Genomic DNA, 22,604 nt, shown 5'->3' with positions numbered 1-22,604 from the left:
TTGTTGAGGATTTACTGCATGCAGGCAGCTGTGTTTTCCCTCCCCCTGCCATCCTAACTCTGCTGTGGCGAGCTGGGGGCACGGTCCCCGAAACATCAGCCTGCACGTCAGGGAGAAAGTGGGGGGAGACGGGTGCTTGTATCCCAAGTGCTCACACTGAGGGGAGGGAACTGGTATGTTTGAGTGCTGAGTCCCATGTGCTAGGTCGTCTTGCACCCAAATGCCTCTGTACTGCCACTTGGCCAAGAGTGGGGCCCTGGTCTCCTACTTCATACCTTGGGCTGCAGTCCAAGTTCCCTGTGCTTTCTTGGGGTCTGAGTTCCTGGAGAAAGCTTCTGGGAGGCAGGGGAGGGTGTGGGGTGCCAGCAGGTGCAGTGCCAGGTCCCCAGCCTGCGATGCTGAGTGGAGCAGAAGTAGCCGGTAGGGAATCCGACAACCTCAGCTCCTTCCTTTCTGAGGTGCCCTGGGCTGCCCCTGATGGGCATGCAGGGCTGGGCACAACCGGGGATTAATGAATGTTTTTCAGTGGGCTGTTCCTCTATGTGAGATGGCATATCTTGTCCGGTCATCGCTCTATCATTTACACTTGCCAGGGTAATAGTAGGCTGGTCAGGAGCCTCCTGCCCGCACGCTGGCCCCTAGGACCCGCCTAACTGATGCACAGATGGCAGCAGGTGCCAGAGAGGCAGGCAGGGGAACAAACAGGAGTGATGTCCCCACCCTGCCCTGCCTCGAGTCCCGGGTCACGCAGGTGTGGGTGCTCTTGGTGGTAGGGTGGCTCCACTCGTCACCGCCAAGAGCTGCGAAGTCCCCTTGCAGACATCTGCCTGCCTCCCCAGGCCTCTCCCCACTGTCCCAAAGACTCCCCAACCCATTCCCCACATTTACATGGCTTCCTAAGTCCCCCTGAACTCTGTGGTGCAGCTGAGGGGTGTCTGGCCCAAGTGAGAAGCAGAGCGATGACCCCTCTCCTCCCCGCTCTCCATAGCCGTCCCTGTCCCAGAGCCTGTGGATCTGTTCCCTGATGCGGCTGCAGGGGCTTTGCCTGTGTGAGTCCTGAGCTGGAGGGATGCCCCCAGAACCCCCACCGGGTGTGCAGGCAGCCCTTTGAAAGTGGAAGAAGGGGTGGGAGATAGGGGTGGGGTGAGGAAAACACTCTCTCTTGCCTCTTATCTCCTGGCATAGCTACCCTGGCATGAGCACTGGGGACCCTGGCATGAGGCGACCTCAGGAAACTGGAAGAGGCTGGGAGATGGGGGTTCCCCCAAGCTTCTGCAGGACGCAGCCCTGCAGTCCCCCATACTCTGTCCTGCAGCCACTCTCTGAATCAGGGGGTGGGGAGCTCGGCCTCTGCTCTGCCCACGTTTCCCGAGGCAAGTTGGGCTCACAGCTCGGAGGGCCCGTGCCAAGGAGGGCAGGAGAGAACACTTGGGGTTGGGCAGCGCTTGGGTCTCCCTTCTCTCCCTCCTCCTCCTCTTCCTCTGAGCCTCCCCCGCCAGCCCTGCCCAGCTTCCCCTGGTGTGTGTGGGCTGTGTTACCATGTGCGCTGTGTTACTGTGTCTAAGTGTATGAACATGTGTGTGTGCTGTTACTGTGTGTGAATACATGTGTGTTGTGCTACTGTGTACAATGCAGGTCTGCTGAGGTACCCTGTGTGTAAGGGTGTGAACATGTGTGTGTATTGTTACCATGTGAGTGTGTGAACATGTGCCATTTTAGAAAGATTTATCTATTTTTATTGGAAAGTCAGATATACAGAGAGGAGGAAAGACAGAGAGGAAGATCTTCCATCCGATGATTCACTCCCCAAATGGCAGCAACAGGTAGAGCTGAGCCAATCCGAAGCCAGGAGCCAGGAGCTCTTCCGGGTCTCCCACACGGGTGCAGGGTCCCAAGGCTTTGGGCCGTCCTCTGCTGCTCTCCCAGGCCACAAGCAGGGAGCTGGATGGGAAGTGGAGCTGCCGGGATTGGAACTGGCGTCCATATGGGATGCTGGCACATGCAAGGTGAGGACTTTAGCCACTAGGTTACTGCACTGGGCCCGAACATGAGCATTTTCAAGCATGTAAACAAGTGTGGCTGCTGTGTTGTTGTGTGAATGTACAAATGTGTGATTACCAGTGTGTTTTTGAACGCATGTATGAACACGTGTATACTGTTATCATGTACGTGCATGTGAACGTAAGTGTGCTGTTACTGCGTATGTGAGAACATGTGCATACATGCGGTGTGAACATCGTACAGCAAGTGTGTGAACATGTGTGTCATCACCGTGTGCATGTGAACATGCATGTGATCGCCAGGTGACCATGCGGACATGTGTACATGGTGGTACTATGTAAACATGAACATTCATGTCGTCACAGTGTGAACATGTGTGCGCTGCGGTATTCTGTAGGTGTGTGAACACGTGTGTGTGTGCTGTGGTACTGTAGTGTGTGAACATGTGGGTGTGTGATGTGTTACTGTGTGAATATGTTGTTGCCAGTGAGTGTATGAACATGTGTGCGCACTGTGGTACTGCGTAGGTGTGTGAACATGGGTTGGTGTGTGAACCAGTGTGTGGCCACGTGTGGGCCTTCCACAAACACCTCCGTGCAAGCAGGTGCATCTTCTGGCCCCTTGTTCATGGCTGGGTGCCAGTGTGTGAATGTGTGCAGTGGCAAGCGTGCCTGCTTGACCCCCGTGCCAGCACATCTCCTGTGCTCCTGGGCGTGCTCCCCTCCTTGCCAGCAGGCTGGCTGCGCCTCACCCCGTGACACAGCCGCTAATGACTGTTTGCCATTGTCTCTGTGCGGTGGCATCACCTGCAGTAATGACAGTCTGCCTGCCTAATGACCCAGCCCCAGCCCCATCATTCCGCAGCCCCACGGGGAGCGCTGGTCCCAGAGATGTTGACGAGCTCAACACATTTCCTGCTGGGGTGTCAGTGGGGGTGGGGAGCAGGCCTGGGGTGCCGCGTGGGCTGGGGATTTCAGCTGCTGATGGCATGCCAGGGTGGGAAGGCCGGAGTCTGGTCCCGCCCTCTGCTTTGGCTAGGGCCTGGCAGCCACTCCCTGGACCTGGGAATGCTCCCTGCTGTCCTTCCCCTCCAGGGGCCTCTGGGGACCCCAGCGGTCAGGCCGGCATCAGTCCACCCTCCACCGGACAGGGGTCTGCCCGGTCTGGTGGAGACTCCTCTTGAGCTGGGATCACAGTGGGGAGAAAGGGGACCTGCCTCTGCATGGGCAGGTGGTGGAGCACTCTCTGGTTTTGCCTCCTCTGCTCTACCAAGAGGCCCACACTGAGTGTTCCCATGTCCGGAGCTGGGAGGGCTTGACCCTGGCTGGAGGCACGTACCTTCCTCCCGCAATCACCCCTCTCACTGCTTGGGTCAGGTCCAAGCTTGATCCACAGGATTTACAGGCTGGAGGGGCTGCTGTATGTGTCTTCTGGGTACGCTTCCCTTACAGCGTGCGGCCATGGTTGAGCCAAGCTGGACCTCGGCTCTGGACACCATGCAGGCGTTGTGGTGCAGGGGGTTAAGCTGCCCGTGGATCACCTCCATGCCGTATTGGAGCACTTTGAATCCCGGCTGCTCTACTACTTCTCCAGCTCCCTGCTAAGGCGTCTGGGATGGCAGAGGACAACGGCCCAGGGACTTGGGTCCCTGTCTCTGGAGTTTAGGGCTCCTGGTTTTAGCTGAGCCTAGTCCCAGCTGTTAGAGGCATTTAGGGGAATGAAGCAGCAGGCAGGTGAGTGATGGCTTTCTGCCACTGTGTGGCTCTGCTTTTCAAACACACCAATCAACAAACAAATCTTTACAAATAAAAGAGAGGTCACTTGTCATCCCATACGGGAGTATCAGAGTTTTCTCTGCTTCAGATCCGGCTCCTTGCTGCTGCACCTGGGAAGGCTGTGGAGAATGGCCAGAGCACGTGGGCTGGCCTCTGTCCACCACAAGGGAGGCCAGGATGGCATTCCTGGGTTGTGGCTGTGGCTCGGCCAGGCCTGGCTGTTGTAGCCATTTGAGGAGTGAACCGGTGGATGGAAAATCTCATTCTCTATTTGTCACACTGCCTTTCTACTAAATACTTAATTTTTAAAAATTTTAAATGATATTTATTTATTTGTATTGCAAAGTCAGACGTACAGGGAGGAGGAGAGATGAAGAGGAAGATCTTTCGTTCGACGATTCACTCCCTAAGTGGCTGCAACAGTTGGTGCTGCGCCGAGCCAAAGCCAGGATCCAGGAGCCTCCTCCGGGTCTCCCATGCAGGTGCAGGGTCCCAATGCCCTTGGCCTTCCCCGACTGCCTTTCCAGGCCACAAGCAAGGAGCTGTATGGGAAGTGACATTGCTGGGATCAGAAGTGGCTACCATATGGGATTCTGGTACGCTCAAGGCGAGGACCCCAGCCACTAGGCTGCTGCTCCAGGCCCCCTAATAAATACTTTTTTTAAAAGGGAAAGAAAATGCTCCCCTAAGTGCTCATTGGTTGAGGGGAGCACTGATGAAAGATCACTCTCTCCTTTGGGGGTTGATGCTGTGACACAGCTTGCCAAGCTTCTGTCTGCAGCACCGGCATCCCTTTGCTGGGTTCACCACTTCCGATCCAGCCCCTTGCTAATCTTTGTGGGAAAGCAGCAGTGGGTGGCCTAAATCTTTGGGCCTCTGTACGCATATGGGAGATCCAGAAGAAGCTCTTGGCTCCTGGCTTCAGAATGGCCCAGTTCTGGCCATTGTGGCCATTTGGGGAGTGAACTAACAGATCTCTTTCTCTTTGTATGTCTTTCCTTCTCTCTCTCTGTAAATCTGCCTCTCAAATAAAAATAAAATAAATCTTAAAAAAATAAATCCTAGCCCTTCACCACTCCCCTGACTCCCTAGCCTTGTTCTCTTTTGCAATTTTCCCAAGAGCCTTCTGCAGCCCCTGGAAACAAAGCCTTCATTTGCCCGGGAGCTGATTGTGTCCAGCATGGCTCAGATCACTCGGGCAGACCCAGTCCCACTTCTGTTCCCCTCTCCAAGGTGTCCTGTTATAGAATTCCTTTTCCAGGCAGCAAGATTCAGGTCCAGAGCGGCTAAGTCCACGCCGCTCAGGGTGGTCAGCATTAAACGGAGACTCCGGCCCAGGGGGCTTCCCCAGTACCCTGCAACCTGCTGTGGCCTCTGAGGGAGCTACCCACGTGTGGCCCTGGGGATGCCGTGGCAGCACCCAGTACCTGGTCCTGGGAGGGTCTGCAGGATACAGCAGCGAGCAGCCTCCGCTCCCCCCTCGCCCCTCAGAGGAGAAACTGGCCTCATCCCCTGAGATGCCTGCCCCAATGTGACCTGATCTGGGGCCTCCCTGCCAAGAAACTGGGCAAGGGGAGAAGCTGCTTATTGTGGGCAATTTCATCAGCGAGATTGCTTGATTGTCGAGAGGAAAACATTGCAGAGAGGAGAGAGAGAAGCGCCTTAGCTTCTCGAGTCTTCCTCGACACTCCCTAAGGGCAGGGACTAATCCCCTGGTAACAGGGGCCTCATTAATGCTGGGGCCTCTTGCAGGAGTGACTCTCGGGGAAGGTGTAGCTTTGTGAGAATGTTTGTAAAGCAGCACACACACACACACACACACACACACACACACACACACACACGGCCAAAGGCATGTGGGCAGCCTCGGGTATAAGTGGCCAGGGAGTGTGGAACCAGCTGGGGCCAAGAGTCAGTTTCTGAGAATAGTATGGATTGGGGAGGTACAGGGCTGCCCTTAGGGTGGGAGCTGGTACCCTAGCACCCTTGTTCTAGAAGTGGCCAGATCCCAGATGTGTATGTGTGTGTGCAACCTATAGTACCAGTCAGAGATGCTGCCTAGAATTCCAGGAGTGTCTTGGAGGTGGGGATATCCTGGGCCGTGGTCCTGGGGTGGGGGTAGGGCTGGGGGAGCAGCAGGTGTACCTTGGGCACTGGAATGGCACTGAGGGAGGAAGAGAGTGGTAGAGAGCTGTGCCCTTGCAGGAGGAGTATGCATGGCTGGGAAGGCCATGGGAGGGCCCAGGCCCAGCTCCGTGGTGGAGAGAAGGTGATGTGTGCAGAAAACCTGGAAGCCATGGGATGTTGGGGGGCAGTGCTCCACTCACGCTGAGGCCTCCACCTGGAAGGGGAGGCCGTGGTGGTCCAGCAGGTTGTGAGAGGTCTATTGGGCTTTGGGCTTCCATCCCCATGTCCTTGTGTGGGCTTGGGAGCTGCAGTTTGCCTGGCCAGCTCCATGGAGGGGCTTCCATCTCAGGGGTAGATTTGGGGATGGGTGAAGGGAGCTATTTGGGGTAGGGATACTCCAGGCATTGGTTGAGGAGGGAGGAGTCATGGGAGACGTGTGGGGTTGTAAATGCCCCCAAATTAGGACAGAGGTATCTGTGTGGGAACTCACTTATTCCTTTATGCCTGGCATTTAGGTGCATGCCTGCAGTGGCCTGTGGAATGATGGTATCTGGCCACCACCCTCTCTGGTCTGGGAAACTCTCCATGCTGTGACACAGGGGCCACAGAAAGAGAGAGAGATAGGGTCAGGGGTGGAGAGAGAGAGATGGGTTTGTTTGCTGGGGATAGAGCCGTGCTTGGGCAGCACACAATGGCCCAAGAAGAGCTGGTGGGTCATTGGCCAGAAGCCATGCATGGAGGCCAAAGGGGCATCATATTCTGTGGGGACGATGCTAGCCTGTTGTCCGCTCCCAGCAGCCTTCCCGCCTTCCCGTCCTTGGGCACTGTGCCCAAGCCCTGCTGTCAGCACCTGCTCTCTGAGCCAGGGCCTGGCAAATGCAGCCATGAGGTCATGGGGCGGAGTACGTTGGCAGGGCTGCCGATTTCCCGGGAGCTGTGGCAGGTGCATGTCACGGCCTTGGGCCCGGCGCCTCTGTAATCTCCCTCCTTTGCAGGGAGGTGGCTCCTCCAACCAGCCAGTTCAGCTCCCTCCACCTGAGTCCTCAAGGCTCCGGGAAAGCTGGACTAGGGGCTCATGCCAGGACATGAAGGCTGGAGATTAGACTGCAAGAAGGACTTCCCACTCCAAAGAGGGGGTGGTGGAGTATGGGTGAGGTGAGTCAGCATTCAGAACAAAGGAGCACAAGTGTAGCATCATCACTCAGGGCTCCTTAGCCAACCCGGGGGACTCGAATGCTAAGGCTGAGCTCTCAGCAAGTGGGGGCCTGGTCACATAGCCGAGCTCCCGGCTCTGAGATAGATGGGAAGAGCCTGGACACATCTGAGCACACACTCACTTCTGTCCTGCTTAACACTCATGGCGCCTAAGACAGGGGGTTGTCGAGGGCTGAAGAGACCCTCACTGGAGGCAGCAAATTATGGAGGGTGGGAGTCAGCCATGCCCAGGTGGGTGGGCTCCTTTCCATTGGACACCTCTTGAGGTAGCAAGCATGTGTGTTGGAGCTGCAGCAAGAGGGAGCAAGGTGAGACAGCAAGCTGAGTGCCCCTCCCGGCCACCTGTCATTGGCAGGCAGGGTGGTACACGTCCCCTGGCTGGGCAGAGTTAGCTGAGAGCTAGGACTGCAGCTGGTGGTGGTGGGCAGCCCAAGGGGGAGGGTGTGTGTGTGCATATCTGTGGTTCCAGGTCTGGTGACTGTACCTACAGAACCCTGGAGGACCCCAAGACCATCTAGACTTACCTATTCTTCATTTATTTACACGTGGGCATCCCGAGACAGGGTAGAGATTTGTCCAAGGTCACACAGCAACTTGAGGGCTGCAGACACAGCTGAATCTCTTGTGCCCCCTCCTCAGCCATTTCTACCACACCACACTGTTCCCCTAATTGGGGCCAGCCCCACTGTCCCCCTATCCCCTCCTTTGCTCTTGCCTTCACCCGTACAGACCCCACCCACTTCTCCAGGCCTCGCCTCTTGGGTTCTGGAACTTCCCAACACCATTAGCAGCTTGTCCTGCTAATTCCATCCCCTAATTGTCTGTAACACCAGTGAATGCTTTATTGCTCCATGCTCTAATAACCCGCCTTCTACCCAGGCTCAGTGGCTGCCCGGCCGCGTGACCTTGGGCTAACTCCTTTATTTCCTGAATCCTCTGTCTTGTGCATCTTGTACAGTAGGGCCGGCTTTGGTGCTTGAGTCAACAATGGCCAAGGCTCACGGGGGGGCGGGGGTCCACCTGGCAGGTGGCTAGGCAGAAACTGGGGTGTAGAAGGTGTGGGTGGGGCTGATGGTGGAATGGCAGGCAGGGGTCCCATGGGAGGGGCATCCATGGAAGAGGGGTCTTTCTGTTGGCAGTGAGGATTCCCAGGAGTGTATTTGGAGTGTCTGGAGTGGCAGGGGACAGAAAGGCATGGGTCCGGATTGCTTACACCCCAGCTGTACCCTAAGCTCTTGGGAACCCTTTTGCAGTCTGCAGTCAGCCTTCTGCATGTCCCACAGAGTCACACCAAAGAGTAAAGAAGAAGACACCTTCAACATCTTGGCTTGGAATCTTGAGTTTAGAAGGTGCATAATGAGGGATGGCTGTTCTCAGAGCTGGCATCGTTCCACTGTGCAATCCACCTGCCTCCCATGTCAGCCCTGTGCCCAGGTCTCTCTTGGCCCGAAGTGTCAGGTTTCTTTCTGATGTCCCAGCCTGGAAACTTTCCCAGCGCAGGCCTCACCCCTGGCTGCTGCTGAGAAATGGCAGCAGTGGTGTCCTCCTTTGGGGCACCTTAGGGGGTTCTGTGGAGACCGCAGGATCTGTAGGCAGGCTAGGCTGGGGTAACTTGGGTTGCCTTAGCCAGCCATTAGCCTTGCACACTTCTAGGAGCTTGGGGCCCACAGGGTGTGTGCGCACGCCTGCTGCCAGGCTGTGCAGCCACCTCACTGCCCTCCTGCTAGGCCAGGTCATTGGGGCTGTAGCCAGCGGTGGACCTGTGGCTGCTTGCAAACCCCACAGAACAGCAGCAGGCCTGGAATGCAGAGCCAGACATACACTGTCCAGGAAATCATTAGTTGGAGTCTAATAATTATTAGGCAAACTTTATATAAAATACGTATGGGGTGCTGACAGGTGTGTAAGGTGGTGAGCATAAACCTTGAACAAGGCAGGTTGGGTTCCCTACCTGCAGACAGGTTTCGCTTCAGAGCTCCCAAACCTCAGGAAAAATCAGTGTCCACGGCCTGCAGGCCACCAACCCTCTGTCCCATGCTTGTTGATCTGCAGTGCTCTGAGCATGGTTCAGAGGGCCCGAGGGCCAGGGGGAGGCCCAGAAGGGGTCCTGGGTTGGAAGCTTCCTTCCCCCAGGACTCTGTGTTGTGTGAAGGTCTCTGAGTCATTGCCAGAGCTGGATAGGAGGGGTTCAGGCTCAGCCTCAGGGTCCCAGCTTTCTTGGCACCCTGGGGAGTTGCCAGGCCAGTGGATGGGGAGGACTCTCTCCCCATCGCTTCCCAGGACCTGGCCTCTCAGAGCTCCTTAGTCTGATGCCTTGGGCTTGCTGGACTTTGTTGTCCCTGTGTGGGTGGTGGGCAGGAGGCAGACGGGGCGGGCAAGGTGTTGAGACAGCGTGGGCGTCCCACTGGGCAGGGCTTGCTGCAAGTGAGGGTAGGGGGTGACAGGAGAGGAGAAAGTGAACCCCTGTCTACCTGCTTTGTGGCAGTGGACTTGTCTGTCTCACCCCCAGCCTGGTTGCTTTTGATGCACATGGGTTGGGGGAGTCCTGGCCCTGGGTGTCTGATGGGTGGGGGTGCAGTGATGCTTCTGTATGCTCAGAGGCTCTGCCCTTCACCCCATGCCCTCCATGCTTGACCCCCAGCATCCTTCATCCCTTTTCTTCTCTCTCTGCCTCATCCTTTTCCCACCCTACTCCTCCCCCTGTTTTTGAGTTCCAGATGCCTGTTTGGGCAGGCAGTCACCCAACGCCCTCCAGGAGCCCTGCAGTCCCTGCCGAGGCCGCTGGGGGTGTCCCTTTCTTTCTCCTCTTCCTCCGGGTACCCCTTATGGTGCCACCTGCTGCCCCAGGCTAATTGCAGAGCCCAGCATCGGGGCCATGGTGCTGGCAGCGGCCCCAAGAGGAGAGACTGGGGATTGCAGCTTCCTGCCATCCCTTCCCAGCTGCCGTTCTTATCCTGGGCAGGAAGTATGTGTGAGTGTGCGCGAATGCTGTGTGGATGCTTGCCTATCGTAAGTGGCTCATGCACTGGGAGGATGTGAGATGTGAGTGTGTCCAGATGCTGGGTGTCCGAGCCTGCGTCTGTGTGAGTGTCCAGTGCACATGTGAGCATGCAGGTATGTGCCTGGAACGCGGGCTCCTGCAGACACTGCACGCGTGCACATGTGCACATACAGTGGGACACGGGCATAGGTTGCTGTGGGTGTGTAGAGCAGTGTGGGGCCCTGCCAAAAGTGAGCTCATCTGTGCCTGGGGACAGCAGGGAGCCGTGTGAAGGCTGCTCTGTGAGGGGCTGGGTGCTGGCAGATGCATTCTCATGGAGCATGCTCTGTGCCCCAGGGGCTGAATTAGGCTTATGAGCACACATGTGCTCTCATGCATATGCATGTGATGTGGCACCTGCCCCCCTCCCCGGCTGCCTAGGAGGGTCTGTGACACCCCAACAGCGAGGAGACAGAGAGAGGCTGTTGTGTGGGCCTGTGCAGACACATCCTCTGAGTCCTGGGTGGGGCCTGGGCTGAAAAGGGAAGTACTTAGTGATTTATAAGGTTTTAAAGAAATGTTCCAGCCCCGATGGAGTTGGGCTCCACACACAGCGAGTCTCCGACCGCGATGCTCAGGCCTGACATCAGCCAGGCATCTGAAACCACAGGAATGAGGGGAGGCCACCTCCACGCCCAGCCACTGCTGGGCTGAGCCCAGGGCACTGTAGGGTGCCCTTACCTGGTTCTCAGAGCCTGCTGCCAAGCCGACAAATGCCCTGTCCAGGCCAGAGGCTGGTGAGGGGCTGGACCTTGGCTGAGAAAGGGTGATAGGTCCTCTGCTAGTGCCGGCTGGGAGTGGGCATTGGTAGAATGAAGAGGAGGTGCTCCTGGGTCAGTGTGGGTGGGAGGAGTGGAGGGGCAAGGGGCAGTGTGCAGCCATGGTGTTGGCTGCCCCAGAAAGTCCACTGAGGGAGACAGGGCAGCTGTGCCTGGTGCAGGGAGGCTGGCAATGGAGTTTACCTCTGCACAGCCTTCTCCGAGTCTCACTGTCCTCCCTTCCAGATTATCAGCCCAACAACTGGGGTGATGTACCTGAAGCCTGGCTCATAGCAGGTGCTCAGGAAATGACAGGTGCCATCTCTGAGAACAGGAAGCTGCCCCAAGCCCCTTCCATATATCATATATATCATATATATATACCCCTGGATCCTGGCCATGAGTCATCCCTGGTTGGGCAGCAAGAATCCTCCAGCTCCCATTCAGGAAATGTGAGTCAGGGCCCAGGTCAAGGAGGCAGGAGGTCACATGGGGGTCAGAGGTTGGACTCCTGGCAGCAGCAGGCACACCCCTGGTGGCCACCTTAGCATGATGTCCATTGCTAGCATCTTGATCTCAGGAGTGGAGAAAGGCCTGGAAGGCATTGCTTTCATGGGGCAGAGCTCTGGCTCTGGCCTGAGCTGCCCTCCCTCCACACTGAGTTCCTGAGTCCAGCTCTTTGTGTAGGTGCCTTAGTTCTCCTGCCAGGCTTGGAACGTTTTTCCACAAGGCTTTAGTGAATGTCTTCGCAGTGGAGATTCCAGCAACTTGGCTCTGAGCAGGGTCTTGGTATGGCTGTCACTGCAAACTATGGCTGCTGATGCAACAAACAGTTCTATATATTCACGAAGGGGAAGTGGTGGGTGTCTCCCACCTCTGTTAGCCTATACGTGAGCCTCCCTCTGTCCCTACTGCCAGCATTGTCTCCCATACGAGCCACTGCTTCCCCTGTGGGCCAGGCCTGCACTGTCTCCTGGTGAGATTGGCTCACCCGTCCATCCAGCCATCTGTCCATTCTGCGGGCTGTGCACCAGCTGCCCCCTGCCTGCCACTCCTGGGGAGACAACCAGGTGCATGGCACAGAGGTCTGGGGATGACAGGGTGTGGTGACTAGAAGAAAATAAATCCAACGCACGGTTCTTGTACATGTGAGGTAACAAGACCAGCAGTCAGAGACTGTCCTTTTGTTCCTCCCTCCCTCTCCCCTTCCCTGTCCCCAGCAGAAGGCTCCTGCTTCTGGTGGAAGGGCCTTCATGCAAAGACCTTGGAGCACCTCGGAGGTGGGAAGAAGCAGAAACCAGATGTGTTCCTCCTCCAGTGCTAGAGGCTTTAAGTTCCTGATCCAGTCCTTGAGAGTTTTCAGCTAAGGCTACTCAACTGAGCTCTGGCACTGAACTTCCATGTTGTCCTCCGCTGCCCAGCCTCAGGGCTGAACCTCCGGACAGGGCCCTGTGTGCTAGGCCCACACTTGGAGGTCAGGACGAACAGGTTTGGCCGCCTGAGCTGCCTGCTGCCTGTGAGCTGCAGCTGAGATAAAGTCGGAGCTTTGGGCTGGGCGGAAGTGAATGAGCTGGACTCTGACTTTCCTCTGGAAAGCATTTCTAACTCGCGGACAGAGTGCAGGAAAAGTACAAAGAACCTTGCTGCGCCCTGCCCCACCCCTGCTCCCAAACCATGGCCAATGGGTCCAGAACCTGAATGCACATATTCTACAAACGTAATCACATGAAGCCATCAAAATCAAGCTTTTAATATTTAGCTGTCTGTCTAATCCTCAGGCCCCGTTCCAATCTGGCCAACTTTTCTTACAATAAAAGGACCAGGTTCAGGGTCAGGTGCTGTTGTACTTAACTAGTGGTCACAGGTTACACAGACTTCTCCCCTCTCTAGCGGTTCTTCAGTCTCCATCTGCTGGTTCACTTCCTAGATGCCTGCAACACTCAGGGCTGGGCTGGGATGGAGCCGGGAGCTGGTGTTCAACCTGGACCTGCTACATGGGTGGTGGCAGGGACTCAGGTCCTTGAGCCACCACTTACTGTCTCCCAGGTGAGCATAAGCACGTAGTTGAGATCAGAAGCCATGGTGAGGGGTGAGTCAGGTGTGGGTGTCCCAAGGGGCCTTGCCATTGCCTTCCCCAAAGCCTGGCCCTTTAGCTCCTGTGATGGGGGCAGCCGGGACTTTGTAAGTGGCCCTCAGTCTGGGTGTGTGCTATGTTTTGTCTGGATGGGCTGTGGTCGTGCATTTTTGGTTGAGGGTGTGTGTTTGCCGTTGTGGAGTGGGTGCTTCTGGCCTTGCAGCAGTGGCTATTAGCTTTGTTCACTTGATTAAGTTGGTGTCTAAGAGGCTCCTCTGCTAAGAGTTACATTTTTCTTCTTTGCAACTTGAAGGCACTGTGTAGAGAGAGACTTTGAAACTCGGCCACCGTCCGGATCCTCCTCCTCCCACTCCTTCTGCCATGGCTGATGGTTTCCTGGCTTAATTGTTACTGTGACAGCTGCTAAGTCCATTATTACTGTCATGTTTATTAGTTGGCATCACTGTCTCTTCTCCAGAGCCGTATATTTGCATCGGTAGACTGGATTTCTACCCATGCTGATGCTGACAGAAGCCTGTGTTCTCTGATCACTCACTCGTTTCCAGAACGAAGCGTCCTGCGCTTACTTTCTCCTTTCCCTTGCCCAGCCCTGGAATTAATCCTCTCCCTAAGGAACATTAGTTCTCTCTACCTTAAAAAAAGATATATCTACTTTTATTGGAAAGGAAGATTTACAGATTCAGAAGGAAAGACAGAGTAGGTCTTCCATCCACTGGTTTACTCCGCAACAGCAACAACGGCTGGAGCTGAGCCAATCTGAAGCCAGGAGCCAGAAATTTCTTTCAGGTCTCCCATGTGCGCTCGGGGGCGCAAGGGTTTGGGCCATTCTTTGCTGCTCTCCCAGGCCACAAGCAGGGAGCTGGATGGGAAATGGAGTAGCCATGACTTGAACCAGCACTCCAATACAGGTTGCTGGTGTTACCAGTGGCAGCTTTACCTGCTGTGCCCCAATGCCGGTCCTTGCGTCTTCAGGTATGTGGGTCTCCACTGATCTGTCCAGTACCAGGCCCACTTCAGGGGGTTCCATCAGTTTCCCCTTGCTCATCCTTCAACTCCTTTCTCCTGCCTTCCATTGTAAGTGGGTGCACAGCTAATCTCTTCTGGCAGCTACTGTTCCCAGCACAGCCAAGTTCTTCTGTGTGGGACAAGTATCTCCTCTGGCCAGGAGCCTCCTTCCTGGCCACTGTCTCTCTGTCTGGGCACTGGATGATGCAGGTGGGCAGGTGGGCAAAGTAGGCAGGTGCAGGGTAGGCAGGTGCGAGCTTTCTGTTGATTGATGTGCATGCTTCTTGCTCATCCTTGGTATGTTGTAACCAAGGTTTGTGTTTAAAACTGACATGTGAGGCATCTTCCAAAAGTCCTTAGAAACACATTTTATCAAAAAGCTCTGTTTTGCACCCAAATGCACTTCATTAAAAAACATTTATTTAATTTTATTGGAAAGACAGAGAGGAAGAGAGACAAAGATCTTCCATCCACTGGTTCACCCCCATGTGGCCTCAATGGCCAGAGCTGAGCCGCTCCGCAGCCAGGAGCTAGGAGTGTCTTCTGGGTTTCACACGCGGGGCAGGGTCCCAAGGCATTGGGCCCTTCTCTACTGCTTTCTCAGGCCAAAAACAGTGAGCTGGAAGGGAAGTGGAGCAGACAGGACAAAAACTGGTACCCGTATGGGATGCTGGCACATGCAAGGTGAGGACTTTAGCCCCTAGGCTACCATTCCAGGTCGAATGCAACTTCGTTTTAATTATATTTTCCTACAAACCTTTTGAACCACCCTAGTCTGGTTCACCATTATCAAAGTGCCAATGTAGACAATGGGTATTTGTAAGGAAAAATGGTTTCCCCATTTTCCCTATCTCTGGCATCAAATGTGTGGCTTTTCTACATTGAGCAATTCTCTAGTTTTCTGGGTAGGTGTGTGTGTGGGGAAATTCTGACAATTTCAGTTCTTTTTCCTCCTAAATATCTGCTTATTTATATAAAAGGCAGAATTACAGATAGGGAGTGAGAGAGATCTGACATCTGTGGGGTCAAATGCCTGAAACTTTCAGGATTTCAGATTTGGGAAAGCCCCAAATCAGAAGCCTGGAGATACATCCAGGTCTCCCAAGTGTGTTCAGGGGCCCAAGCGCTTGGGCCATCCTCCGCTGCTTTCTCAGGCTCTTTACAGGGAACTTGACTGCGAGTGAAGTAGGCTGGATTTGAACTGGTATCCATTTGGGATGCTGATATGCAGGTAGTGGTTTAACCTGCTGGATTACAACGCTGGCTCCAATTTGATTCACTTTTGGCACCTGCTGTCTGCAGTTAGCAGTGAGCCCCAGGCTACGAGCTCTATCATGTAAGACCACCTTTCCCCTTCAGATGCTAGTTAGAGTTTGAGCTCACGGTATACCCACACTATTCTCCAACCTGGCTATATAGAGTGGGCGTCCCCACGGCCCTGTCTACAGCTTTGATAATTTGTGTTGATGGCTTTGAGAAGCACTTTGCTGGTGTTTGCCTCCTGATCAGACATGCAAATGAGCAGTTGGAGGAGAAAGTGCAGAGGGTGGGGTCCACAAGGGGCCTGAGCTAGAATCTTGAGTCCCAGTGGGATTGGGGTCCTGGCATGTGGGATAATGGGGACTAACTCAGGCCAAAGTCCCCTGCCATCCCTAGGGGATGGAGGCAGGGATGAAATTTACAAGCTTCTAAAGGTGACTGCCAGGTCCCCATGATACCCAAGCCACTCAGGAGCCCACAGGAATCTTCTGAGGAGAAATTGCAGGGGACTAGGAGCCCTGGGGGCAGAGACCACAGAGGCCTTTTATGACATTGCAGTTTGGGAAGCAGAGAGAGGCTTGAGTTACTGGCCACGTCACCCCTGAATGCAACCACAGTTTGGCCTGTAAGTGAATTCCCTTCCTCATTTTTTTCCTACCAGCGCATCTGTTTTAAGCACAATCCTACGTGTGATGTTGCTACATCTTGCCATTCTGTGTGTTTATGTAAGATGAGCAAAACATCAGCTGCTTATGAAATGCTGGGACACTGCGCCGGCTGGTGTGGCTGTGTCCTCTCTCTTTTTCCTAATCCTCCATCTGACCTTGCAAAGCAGGCATCTTGCTAATAGTAATACATGCTGAGACCGATAAAGTGGTGAGGCTGGGTGGGAAGCCAGGCTGACAGCTGCTACTCTACAATGCGTGTTCTTTGCCCTGACATAATCAGCTTCTCCCAGAGTTGTTTTTGTAGTACAGCGCTGTTCCCAAGGCTGACGGGAAATGCAGGCATGTTTTGCTCACTGGGATTGCTTCCTAATGTATGCACAGCTCTTTACTGTAGATTGTGTGGGTCTCTCTGTAAACAACAGATCAATGTGGGGCTGCTGAGGTGGCGTAGTAAGCTTATAGTATTGACATCTCATATGGGTGCCGGTTCGAGTCTGGGCTGCTCTACTTCTCACCCAGCTCTCTGCTTATGGCCAGGAGGACAGTCCAAAGCCTTGGGCGTATGCACCCATGAGAGAGACCCAGAAGGAACTCCTGGCTCCTGGGTTTGGATCGGTTCAGCTCTGGTTGTTGCAGCCATTTGTAGAATGAATAAGCAGAAGGAAGATCTCTCTTTCTCTGTCTCTCCTTCTCTCTTTAACTCCGCTTTGTCAAATGAATAAAATTTAAAAAATGTATTTAAAAAACAACACAGGCCCAACATGGTGGCCTAGAGGCCAAAGTCCTTGCCTTGAATGCTCCAGGATCTCAATATGGGCGCTGGTTCTGATCCTGGTGGCCCTGCTTCCCATCCAGCTCCCTGCTCGTGGCCTGGAAAAGCAGTGGAAGACGGCCCAAATCTTGGGACCCTGCACCCACATGGGAGACCCAGAGGAGGCTCCTGGTTCCTGGTTTCGTATTGGCACAGCTCCAACCGTTGTGGTCACTTGGGGAGTGACTCATCGGATGGAAGATCTTCCTCTCTGTCTCTCTTCCTCTCTCTCTATATATATCTGACTCTGCAATAAAAATAAAATAAATCTTAAAACAAACAAACAAATTGCAGAGCCACCTACAGAGTGCAAGATCCAGGAGAGGGAGTAAGCCCAGTAGGAAAACGGTGGGCACCTCCCTCTTGCCCACTTTGATTGGTGAGCATGAAAACCAGGACTGGGGCAGGCATGGCTAGACAGAGAGTGACACTCGCTGGCACATGTGTGGGTTGGGTAGTGGGGCTGGTTGGGTTGAATTAGGCTTCAATGCCCATTGACATGTATGAGAGCTGAATGGGATGTGGGACAGACTGGACCAGTCTGCTGTACATACTGGCAAGTGTGTAACCAGTGCAGGGGTGGGCCTGGTGGGGGTTTTTGCAGGTCGCTTCATATAAGCGGCCACTCTAACTGGATTACATGAAGGCTGAGTGTGTGGTGGGCAGGATCAGACTGGGCTGCAACACCCATTGGTTTGTGTAGAAGACAGGGCTGGAGACAGAACTGACCCAGCAATTGCAACCACCAGCATGTGCATAAGCTGATTGGGGCGATGGACTGTGCTGGACCCTGTATCAATATGCACACACAAGAATCAGGTCTGGGATCACCTCAGATGAAGTTTCTTTGGGAATCCCCCCAACTGAATTGCTGGACTCAGAACCCCAACCATGAAGAGAATTGCAGGTTCCATGGTCTGACCATGGAGTGCATGTGTCAGAGCTGGGCCTCCTCAGTGGCTCAGACGGAGCAGTGGACAGCATATCCAGGTGCACATGGAGGATATGGCAGTCCATTGGAGTTTGCAGAGGACACCTGGTACCACAACAGAAGATGGAGGAAAGAACAGATAATAATAATAAATGAGAAAAAATGGAATGAATGAAGTCTGTTTAACAGAACAGTGGGTGGGAAATCCAGAGGGTGTGCATAACGAACACTAGAGAAGATTGAACATGATTTGCTCTCCAGCAGGACTTGAGGCTGCTAAAGCATCAGTCCATGACAGAGTGGACACTTGAGCCTGTAGTAGTGTTTGGAGGTGGCATCTCTTCAAGGACTGGTGGGTCATTGGGAGGGCCTGTGGAGGTCACTTCCCACCAGAGGGTTGCTCTAAGCACCCCAGTTTGAGTCGTCTTCCAGCTTCATGTCTCTGCTTGAGTCCTTTCCTCTGTGAGCCATCCACCACCCTCCCAGGGAGGCTGTCCGACATTGACCCTGAATCTCTAAAACCACGGCATCAATTTGCCCCTTTATGAAGTCAGTGTCAGGTGTTTCCCTCCAGGGACAAAGAGTTGACCAATGCTGGGGCACACCCGCCTGCCTGTGAAGTTGCTTTTGGGTCTTGGCTGCTCTATTTCCGCTCCAGCTCTCTGCTCACGTGCCTGGAAAAGCAGTGGAGGATGACTCAGGTGTCTGGGCTCCTGTATCCACGAGGGAGACCTGGATGTTCCTGGGTTTGGTTCGGCCCAGCCCTGGACTGTGGCAGCCATTTTTAGGGAGTGAACCAGCACATGGAAGATTTTTGTTTTTTTTGTCTCTCTCTGTGTTGCTCTGCCTTTCAAAGAAATAAGTAGATCTGAAAAACAAATACACAAGCACAAACAGAAACAACAACAACAACAACAACAAAATAAACATGAAAGGGCCAGAAACTAAGTGGGGAGATGGAAATAAAAACGTATCCATTTTATTAATAAGAGGGCATCTTCACCATGTTCATGGAAAACATATTTACCAAAAAAAAAAAAAAAACCAAAAAAACAAAAAAACCAAAGATGTCACAAACATTTTCTGCAGCAAGAGAAGCTTATGTTTTAATTCTGTTTTTCACAAACTTTAAAATATTCTTTTATTTGAAAGGTGGTGAGATAGAGAGCTCCCATCTACCCATCTATTGTTTGATTCCTCAAACACCTGCAGCAGGCTGAACTGAGAGCTGAGTGGCCAGAATGGGGAGCCCGAGTGGCCAGAACGGGGAGCCCAGAGCTCCATCTTGGTCTCCCATGTGGGTGGTGGGGAGCCCAGCATTTGCGCCATCTTCTGTGCCACTCCCAAGGTGTGCATTGGCAGAAAGCTAGAATCGGGAGCAGAGCTAGGGCCCAAATTCAGGAATTTCAGTATGGGTTGTGGGCATTCCAACCCTTGTCTTATCTGGTTGGCCAAATGCCCACCCCTGAATGTGTCTTTTGATTCCATTTTACCCAAAACTGTGAGAAGTGCATTCTTCAGTGATGCTGAGAGAAGTGGATTCTATAGGGCCTTGCATCCTCCCCACCCTGTGGGTCTGGCATCTCTCCTTCCCATGACCTGCTAGTTTTTCCTACCACCTTCTCTCTCTCTGGCCCTCTGTACCCTGGAATTTCCCACAAGTCTGCTAAACTTTCTGGGTGTGATACACTGGTGCAAGTTATCTCACTTCATAGTAAAGTTCACAGTGATATACGATGAACAGGTGACAATCACGAAGTGCGAGCTCTTCAGCAACCTGCAGGCATTTGCTGGCCCCTCTGGGAAGCTGTCCCTGCTGGAGGTGGGCTGTGGTACTGAGGTCAACTTCCAGTTCAGCCTACCTGGGTGCAGGGTGATCTGTGTGGACCCCCACCCCAACTTTGAGAAGTTCTTGATCAAAAGCCTTGCTGAGAACTGACCTGTGCAGTTCCAGCAGTTGGTGGTGGCGGCTGGGATACGCACGCAGCAGGTGGCTCGTGGATGTGGTGGTCTGTACCCTAGTGCTGGGCTCCACTGGTCTCTGCCAGGCGTGCTGAGGCCTGGGGTCACTGTGTATTAAGCTGGACAGAGCATTAAGAGCATCAGGCTGCCTCAGGATGCCCACAGACAGGCACGGTTCCTCCACGGATTCACCTCCTCATGGTTTACTAGACAGGCATTCCAAGAGCATGATTTGCAAAGGCTCAACGTGTATTTTGGGGGATGATAACACGAGTCCTAGAGCGCTTCAGTTCACAAAGAGGCAAGCTCACTGAAGAGGCAGAGATGAAACTGAAACCCAGATGTTCGAACCTCACACACACTGTGGTTTCCCGGCCGGTGCCGTCGTCTCGTCCCGTCACCCATCCCAAGTTTGTGCGAGTCCCCTGCGGGGCGTGCTAGAACAGAGCCCAGCTTCAGCAGAGAGGAACATGTAAGCCTGTGAGCATGGGAGATAAGCATCTTTGCGCTCCCTTGGAGCCCTGCGGAGATTTCCACACACTGCCTGGACAGTGACAGCCACCGCTCATGGTTTCCCCACAAAGGGGGCATGGGCATGCTGGGGAAGCTGGCCAGCCTGCGATGGAGGGAGGCAGTCTTTCCAAGGCAACTGCCCGCAGCACCACCAACTCCCTAGGAGTTCAGTCAGTGAAGCGTCACGGTTAACACAAATTCAGAACTTACAGAGGAACTCAGAGGGAAAACATCCAAGTTCTCTCGCTTTTCCCCTAAACTCTCCCCCACTTACCAGTCCAACCAGGTGCTACTCCTGTCTCCGCTCTCTGGCAGGTGGAAGTTCTCCTGTCCATCTCCAACGTGCAAGTGATCACGTTCACCCCTCAGGGTTATGTGAGCCTGTGTCACTGTCAGGACAGAGAAGTGCCAGGACGGGCCCCCGACTCAGCCCAGACCGCTCAGATCTCCCTCAGCCCCGCAGCCCGTCCAGCCCAAATTCTGTAAGTTTAGTTCCAAAATATTGCTAAAGAATTTTTTTCCTCCTTTCTGTCCTGTTCCAAAATTCCCTCTCTTTTTAAAAAGATTTTATTTATTATTTATTGCAAAGTCAGACATACAGAGAGGAGGAGAGACAGAGAGGAAGATCTTCTGTCCGACGATTCACTCCCCAAGTGACTACAATGGCCCGTGCTGCGCTGATCTGGAGCCAGGAGCTTGGAGCTTCCACGTGGGTGCAGGGTCCCAAAGCTTTGGGCCGTCCTCGACTGCTTTCCCAGGCCACAAGCAGGGAGTTGGATGGGAAGTGGAGCTGCCAGGATTAGAATCAGCGCTCATATGGGATCCCAGAGCATTTAAGGCAAGGACTTCAGCCACTAGGCTACAGCATCTGGCTGGAAATGTCTGTCTTCTAGTCTCATGCTTGAGGGTCATGCTTGTCAGCAGTCTTGGTCAGGAGTTCTCAAAGGTGAGTTTGGTTTGTTGGGCTTTCCAAGTCATCAAAGATGTCTACACTGCCACTCGATCCTCTTTGCCTTTCAGGTAACCAATTTTGTTGTCGGTTATTTGTTGTTTTTATGTTCCTTGTTTATTAATTTATTTGCGAGGCCGAGAGACAGAGATGGACATACAGGGAGTGCTCATCCATGGTTCACTCTCTACGTGTGCAGGGCGGAAGCTGGCGAGCCAGGAACTTCACCCAGATCTCCCAACTGGGGGCCAGGAACCCAAGGCCTTGAATCATCCCAGTTACCTCTGGAGTGTCTGATGGTTACCGTGGTTACAGGAAGTGGGTGGACACCACAGTGACCTCAGCCAGAGATCTGGCACACCCTGAAGGCAGCCAAAGCCATGTACGGTGTGTTCAAGGCGAGGACTTTAGCTGCTAGGCCACGCCGCCGGGCCCTAGAAATATATTTTTTTAAATGTTATTTTTTTATCGGAAAATCATATTTACAGAGACAAGGAGAGACAGAGAGAAAGATTTTATATTGCTGGTTCACTCCCCAAGTAGCCGCAAAGGCCACGTGGTATCCTGGCGCATGCAGGGCGGGGACTTTAGCCACCAGGCTACTGCACTGGGCCTTGCTAATAGAAATGCCAACCACTAGGCCAACTACACACTGCGGTTGTTTTCAAGTCTACCATTTTTGTTCCCCCAGAATTTTCACTTTTTCTTTGAAATTTATAAATTTCACCAGATCTGATGTGTATTTTTTTAAAAAAATTAATGCTCGCTGAGTATTCAGAGAGACTCTTTCCTTTAGGTCAATTGAAATGTTCTTCTATCACTTCTTCATTCAGGAAAAAAAAATGTGTCTGGGGTAGAGGAGGCAGACACAAAGGCTCAGCTGGCTGACCCTTCACCTGCTAGTGCTGGCGTCCCCTATGGGTGCCGGTTCGTATCCCGGCTGCTCCACTTTTGATTCAGCTCCCTGCCTGTGGCCGGGGAGAGCAGCGGAGGATGGCTCCTTCCCTGCCCCTGGAGTTGGTTTAGCTCAAGCTGTTGCGACCATTTGGGGGAGTAAATCAGTGGATGGAAGATCTTTCTGTCTTTCTTTCTATAAATGTATCTTTTCAATAACAATAAATCAATCTTTTAAAAATGTCTTTGGAAGGCAGAGTGAATACCTCCCTGTGGGTCTCCCAGATGGGTGGGCTGTTGTCTGTTGCCTCCGAGGTGTATGAGAAACAAACTAGATTGTAAACAGAGGTGGAACTTGATTCTAAGCACTCGATCTGATATGGGATGTGGGTTCAGGGCAGCAGCCTAACCCACGATGCCACAACACCTGTACCCCAAATAGTGCTTTAACTGCCGTATGTGTCTGGCCTAGGGTCGCTGCCTTTCAAACAGATGAAAGATCAATGCCACAGAATAGAAATGAGAAGATTTTGCGGGGGGAGCTGGTCAGGCAGTAGTAGTGAAGCCAGTGGGGTGGATGAGCCTCCAGTCTGCGGACTG

This window comes from Ochotona curzoniae, unplaced genomic scaffold (genome assembly GCF_017591425.1).
Source record: "Ochotona curzoniae isolate NIBS_2020 unplaced genomic scaffold, NIBS_Ocur_1.0 patch35, whole genome shotgun sequence".
Classification (NCBI taxonomy): domain Eukaryota; kingdom Metazoa; phylum Chordata; class Mammalia; order Lagomorpha; family Ochotonidae; genus Ochotona; species Ochotona curzoniae.
The sequence above is the reverse complement of the archived record's forward strand: the minus strand, read 5'-3'. Positions refer to the sequence as shown.